General features: G+C 38.4%; 1 protein-coding gene across 6 annotated transcripts in view; it reads right to left on the reverse strand.

Moving 5' to 3' along the window:
* mef2aa (myocyte enhancer factor 2aa) overlaps positions 1-4,967 on the reverse strand; it is a 59,649-nt gene extending 54,682 nt beyond the window's left edge. For 5 of the 6 annotated variants that reach the window (XM_034141300.1, XM_034141305.1, XM_034141303.1 and 2 more), the window contains exon 1: positions 2,074-2,223. The gene's annotated coding sequence lies outside the window, so the exon portion shown is untranslated. Of the gene's footprint in view, positions 1-2,073; positions 2,224-4,751 lie in introns of those variants that run through there. The other variant, XM_034141302.1, reaches the window with a different exon arrangement.
* Positions 4,968-7,136: the final 2,169 nt, after the last annotated feature.

Below are 7,136 nucleotides of genomic sequence, written 5' to 3' on the forward strand. Positions count from 1 at the left end.
AACCATAACATGTAACAAGGCTAAAACATTTAGCAGTGGAAGTAATCGTGGAATATCTATTTTATTTACTACAACTAAATGACACTGGAATCGAGCAGGCATATTATCAAACCGTGTTTGCGTAATGGAAAAGGTAAAAGATACGGGGTCTATGAGGTTAGTTCACCACATGCATGAGAGACATATTTGTGATAGCTCTATCTGTGCCTTCACAGACATCATATTCATTCCTTTGACTAATACACAACATAAATTGTTAAAATGATATTCATTTCAGCAGCGTTGAAAGGATCCCTCATCCACACATTAGACATAAGAGCTCACGTGATGTGGATCATGAGCAACAAGGCCCATTACTGGCGAGGCCTGGGGCAGCACACAAGCTAATGACTGCAGATTGAAGGGTGCTTTACTGCTTTGCTTTAGAAATCACTGGCAACCAGCTGGTATGGTAATGCACACGCCGTAAGTACAGCAGTAACATTAAATGGACAGTGAAAAAGTATGCTTCAATACTCCTGCAACAACTCTTGTCCATGAAGAAATACTTTAACAATAAAAAACGTGTCATTGGTCCATCCTGGTAACTGAGGGATATACTTTAAGAACTAAAATATTAAGGCAAAGTAATATTTGTTCATGTATATTAGAGAAAACAATACAACAAATAGATTGCTTCTAAGGATGCTTATACATGGTTGGAATTTGCTGATTTACAAAATATGCTGGATTTTAACCAAGCAATGACACATTTTTTAAATAACTCGTATATTTGGTTGTAAACGAGGATTAAATAGAGCACAATTTTCAGCTCATAGTATTTTCTGCTCCAACTAAATAAAATCCATTCCTTCCGTACAATATTAATGAGATGTGCCGATGTAGGTATAGACTAGAAAACATTTGAGAAGGTCAGGTTACTGTTGGCCATTGCCCACTCTGGCGAGGGGTTAAGGTCACAGAGATTCAAAGAACCACAGCTAAGATCCTCTCTCACAAGCTCATGCACCAAACTGAGCAAAAAATAATATGTGAAATATAATCACTTTAAATAATAAAAAGTGTGATATAAAAGTAGTCTATAAAGACAACAATTACCTCTAAAACATGTTAGCTTTAACCCCCATAATCTCTCCTAAATATAGTAATGACTAACCTAGAGAGCTTTACTTATCATCAGGAAATATACCATGAGGTACAAGGACCTCAATTACTGTATGTCATGTTAAAGTGCCAAAATAAACTGAGTTTAGGCTTGCTGTCATTTAACTTGTGCTTGGCAAAAAGTATCCTCTTGTCGAATTGAGTGTGTAAATATAAAGACAACACCAATAACAACATGAATGTCACCGTGCACGGGCTGAACGGCACCATATAGATTGCAGTACCAGAATTAGGCAAATGTTGAAAACTGGCAAGCTTCAGCGCCAAAAAAACAATTCTCTCAATATTTAAAAGTAAGTAAGCTACCTTACATAGCTAAACATAGCTAAAAACCTTATATAATATCAGCACTTCTACCGGGTTATTCACTGTTAACTATCTGCTGTTGTGTTGATTGCTCAACAGTGTTATGATTACTATGTTTCCCAAACGTTGCGCCTGTTTTACAAAGTACAGTATGACATGTCAAACTTTCGATCCCAGGTTTAACTGCGACTGAGTGTTTTAACACTCTTAATACACGAATAAACACTCAAGAAGCACATACAGTAAGACTTGTTCCCGGCGCAATATTGTTGACGATGAATCCTGTAAAAGTTTCTCGCAATGACTGATATCAACAGCGCGCGTCTGACTGCACCCTTTAAATCCACACTTGGACGTTTCGCGGCATCAAAACCTTACTGATAATCAACATGACTGATGTTAAGTCACTCGATACTGGTTTTAAACTGTGTATGTTGAATTCTGAGCGTACCCAGGGGCAGACAGATAAACAGATAGATAGATATCTACAGTTCACGTCTCCGTTTCCAAAATCCTCTCTACGTCTCCCTCTTGCGCTTTTCTACTCTCACTCACTGTATCGCCGCCACACTCCGCAACATTGTTTCTATTTCCGTTACTCACCTTTACTCCCAAGTCAGTCGCCGTGTATAGACACTCTATATCGGTGGCTCCAGTGGATAAACGTAATTTCAGTTCACATTTACACGCTGACTGCTATTTTAGGGGGAGCTGACAAACTCAGAAAAGCCTGTCTCCCTCTTGTCAGCGAGAGACTCCTCCCCTTTTCTGACGAACTGCCTCCCTCTCTCTCCCTCTCTCTCCCTCTCTCTCCCCCTCTCTCTCTCCCTCTCTCTCCCACACAAACACACACACGCACGCACTCATACACACACAAACAGCCGCAAAACATTAAAATAAATAAGTATTAAAAGTCTCTGTTTATCCACTACATGTTGTATTGTGTTATATCTTTCTGATTATGACTCTTTTAACTAATTATTGTTTTCAATGTTATTGCTGTTGTTTAACGGTTGTTTTACTCTTTAAACAACTTTCTACTTAAAAGTCTTTAAAGTGAGTCAGTTAAAGCATAAAACAGACCAAACGTATGGAAACTAACAAAACAAAAGTACAACTTTCTAAATGAGAGAACATAATTACTGAAGTACAATCTGTTTTTCTTCAAGAATGACTTTATATTTTGACTACTTTCCCAAATTACTCGGCTCGGCCTCATCACATTAGGTGCCTTTGACGTCATATCTCTAAGACAACAGCAATGGAATTTGGTGTAAAGGGCACTCCTCGCAGCCAATGAGAATCTGCAGCGTCTGTTGATCAGCCAATTAGAGGAGGAGGCGGGACCTGGTGGACTCGCATATGAGCATGTCACGTGTACGTGCAGGATCACAGGAGGTGTGGTGCGTGGCCTATACGGCTGTTTTTACTGGCGTTTGGAAGCAGGTGTGTTAAAATTGACCACAAGAATAATCAACTGTTTTTATTATATTGATATATAGTATCAACAACAAATATGACAAAAAAAACACTGTGTTATATTGTCTTCATAATTAGTTATTTTTCTTTTGATACATTTTGCAGATAATTATTAAGTTTACTGAAGTAACATTTCAAATGCAGGACTTTTATTTTTTGTGAACTATACCCACATCATAATATTATTTAGAATTACCATTCAAAGCAATCTGACTTCCCTGCAAACAGAATCCGTGATTTGCCCAGCTAAATAAAACAGTGTGTGATTATTTTGACATCCTCCTCTAATGGCATCCTGTTTTATCGCATGCTCACTAATGAAGGGACAGGCTTTTCACAAGCATGGCTGCATGCTGTTGTGTGTAGCTCATTTGTATTAGTCTAGTATAGCCTGGCCCCTAGTGTATTGTGCTACCTTTTTCACCAGTTAGTCCCGGTCCCATAGGAGAAGGCTGTGTCTGGTCTTCCTCATCCCTACTGTTTCCTCAGGGCTCTAGGCCAAGGAGTCTCAACTGTCCTTAATGACTTTTAATTCACATTCAACACAGTACCTGTGTAGCCAATAAAAGCACAATATTTATTAAATGAAATGCCCAATTCACAACAAACTTTTTTTCAAATGTATTCCACTAGATTGTGCCCATGGCTATTTGCCATGCACGGTTCAGGATAAATGACTCTTCCTGCAGTTTGCCTAAGCCTCCACTTCTGTTTTACTTTGCAAACTCAGGTTCCAAAAGAAAAAACAAAACACCTGCCAGGTTTTTAACAGGCTGGTTGAGACATAAGATTCACTTTGCCCATTATAATCTCCTGAGGATAACTGAACAATACAAGTAAAACAAGTATGCATCACACATGCATGCCCATTTAAAGTATCAAAAAGGCATTGTTATTGTTCTTATTGTTATCACAGTGATGCTTGATTTTGTAGTACTCCCTTCTGCTTCTCACACCCACACCAGTCCAGCCACATTGTAGGGCAATGTAGTCCTTTTATTTGTTGGTTTGATAGCTTTGGAATAAAATGTGTTGTCTATGTTTCAGTTTATGGTGTATTCACCACTACCAAATTGAAGATTTTGCAACTTTTCATTGAGAATATACTTTTTTTAAATCATATCTGTAATGCATATGGTAATTATATTGTGTTAAAATTATGGCGAATTAATTGCCTTTTTTTATTCTGAAGGGCTCAAATTGCATTCCTTGGCAAAAAACACTTTGTGCTGTAAAAATTAACTATCCCAAATGTACCACAAAATGTTGAATACTGTAAGATGAAAATTATTTTTAATAAAACAACTGTGTTGTGTGTTTATGTTTTGTTGCTCTTTCCTCTGCATTGCGAGGAATGACAGTCACGATAAGTAAAGAAGCAGTCCCCAGCTGGTTTCTTGGAGTGTTTTCAATCAGTAAAGTTTCTGCTGTGCAACCTTTGTTAGTGAGTTCAGGCTGATGTCAACAGACAACAGGGTGGATCCAAATTGCTCTCAGCATCTCTTTTGGCTGCACTTTTCTGTCAACATTCAGGCCTCCCATCTTCCCAAAGTGATAACAGCACCAAATAACAACAATGTCAGCAAAAACACAAAAACACACAGTATTTACATCAGTTTGTTAAGTTTCACTTCAACATAATGTGTAGAATAAGATAATTTCTCAAATCCACAATCACATAAGAGATACAACTTTGCATTGCATTCCGTTTTTTTTTTACTGAGCCTCTCCCAAAGTGTTAATTTGCATCACATTTCCGTCATGCACAAGGAGTCAGACCCGTCCTGACATCTGTGTCTCACCTGTTTGCTGTTGTTGCACAAACACCTTCACAGAACCTGCTGTTCCAATCGCCACTTCTCCACTCTACAAGTTTTGGCTTTCTTTATGTCTTCCCTTCTTTCTGTCTACAACACTTCCTCTTCTTTCGGCTGCCTTTGTTCCCCTCTGCCCATTGATTTACCTCAAAGCCAGACCAGCTGGCTTTGGATGCTTCCCTCAGAGCCCTAAGAGGCCGTCTTCACACGCTGTTCCTCCTCTTGTCCCTTGGTCTCTCTGCAGGCAGAGAGCAGGGGTGGCAGTGGTTTGAAAGGTAGGACCCCAGATGGACATAGACATGTCGGGCATGCGTTATGTGACAGGGCTTGGCTCACGGCTCTCTGGACCAGCCACAGCTGTCAGTCATAACTCCAGAAGGTGTTGAAGATTTTTCCTTCCTCCCACAGACGGCTGGGAGGAATGTAAAAGTGTAATTTTCTACAATATAGCACAACGTTTTAAAGAAATAATGCTTACATGTTTATGTGTGATTCTTGTTGGTTTGCAGTACATAATTAGATTTTTGAATTTTGAATTTTGAATTAAATGTATAAGTTGTTTGTTTTTTAAACAATGTCGAAAAACTTATTTTGTATAACATAAAAAGTGATGCATTTCAACAAGTTGCAGGGACATGCCAAATAACGGTTTGTTCCAGCAAGGCTTTGATGCTCGACAGCTGGCATTTTCAACATTGCACCAGACCACAAATAGACCCAGACACTCTTTCTCTCCAATTAAAAAAGCGACTAAAACACGCGCCTCATGCAGAGAGCTTTATTAGGCTATATAAGTCAAGTTTGATCTACAGAGCAATAGTGAGGAAAGAAATACATGTTTATTTTTTAAATGAGAGAGGCACAAACAGATCACTGAGTCACAATTTCCTCAGACAATCTGACCACCAAGCATTAAAATAACACTCAATTATCTGAAGCTCATTAAAACAGCCTTCCTGAAAAGCATACAACACCATTCAACAATCCCTGGTCCTCCACTGTTAAACTCTGATATACCTGACTGCGGTTTCAGTGACTTTTGAGTTAACGTCGCTGAAATATAAAGATATAGTCTGCAGTGTGAGTTACATACATAACCAATAGTTCGGATAACAAACAAATAATCAAGTAGTTGTAAAAATAAATGAAGTTGAAAGGGGTTGTTACAGTAAACTGCTTAAGCATGAGTTGAATGATTTAATTGATCATTTAAAACAGCTAAAACCCTCCATCCACAGTGATTTTAATCATATTAATGGCACAAAACTCTCTCAACAAAGTCTGAGGAGACCGCAGCGTTGTGTTAGATAATCAAGTTCAAGATCTAAAAATACTCTGTGTCTCACAGTTTGGATCTCTTCTCTCATTACCCACTGTAATTAAAAGTAACCAAGGCCTGCCGGCTCCAAATAGCAAAGAATAGCACACAACTGTTAATGTGAGGGAATGACACTTGAAATGAAAACCCTCATGATATCAGTTAGCTAAAGAAAGTGGAGCAGATAACACGGGGATATGAGATCTCGTGTGAATGTGGGACTCACGAGAAGTGTCCAGTTAGGTTGGTCAGTCAATTGCAGGCAAACTTTCATACAATGCGGTTTCTGTGTATTTGTTATACAGGTTTAATGATAGGAACGACTTGTCAAGTGTTCTGTGATGTTTCTCATCTTGTTTATGTGAATCTCACTTCTGTTCAACTTTGACACTCTGCAGTAGGTTTTATGAAGCGTCTGTGCTCTTCCTGAGGCAGAGAACGACAGCATACAAAGGTCCTTTATGATGAGCTGATGATCTCTCTTGAGATTACAGTCTCTTGGGTTTCCTAAAGTATTCTTCTCTGTTTATCACACCGCTGAATGCTTATCAACTGCAAGGTGGTGTAGCTTGCTTGATGGGCCCCCTTTTTTTTCCCTGCAGATGTACAGAAATCCAAGCTCTTTAATTATCTCCAATATTCACATGAGCCTATAGCTCCATTTATAAAAATGTAGTCTCCGTCGTACTGAGCTCATTAAAAATTGAACAAGGTCAGGAATGAAACTGCTCTTACCATTACTCATTTTGTCCCTAATTTCAAGTATTACTTAATTAATCACCTGGAATGACTCAAATAATTCACAATGTCATGAGCTGCTGGAAGATATTAGCAGCTTCCATACCTACAAACATACATTTCTTAGTGAGCTAAATGGGACACTCTTAATTTTAAAAGTAATAGCCCTCTGTACATTTCTGTGATTATACAAAATAATTTTTTTTAAATAAAGCCTTTGACTTTTAGTGGATAAAACGTTGATGTTCTGTGAGGCGTTATGATCATTATGTACGAAGCATTCACTCTCAATTTCACAGATTTTCTGACTTGAT

This window comes from Trematomus bernacchii, unplaced genomic scaffold (assembly GCF_902827165.1).
Source record: "Trematomus bernacchii unplaced genomic scaffold, fTreBer1.1, whole genome shotgun sequence".
Taxonomy (NCBI): domain Eukaryota; kingdom Metazoa; phylum Chordata; class Actinopteri; order Perciformes; family Nototheniidae; genus Trematomus; species Trematomus bernacchii.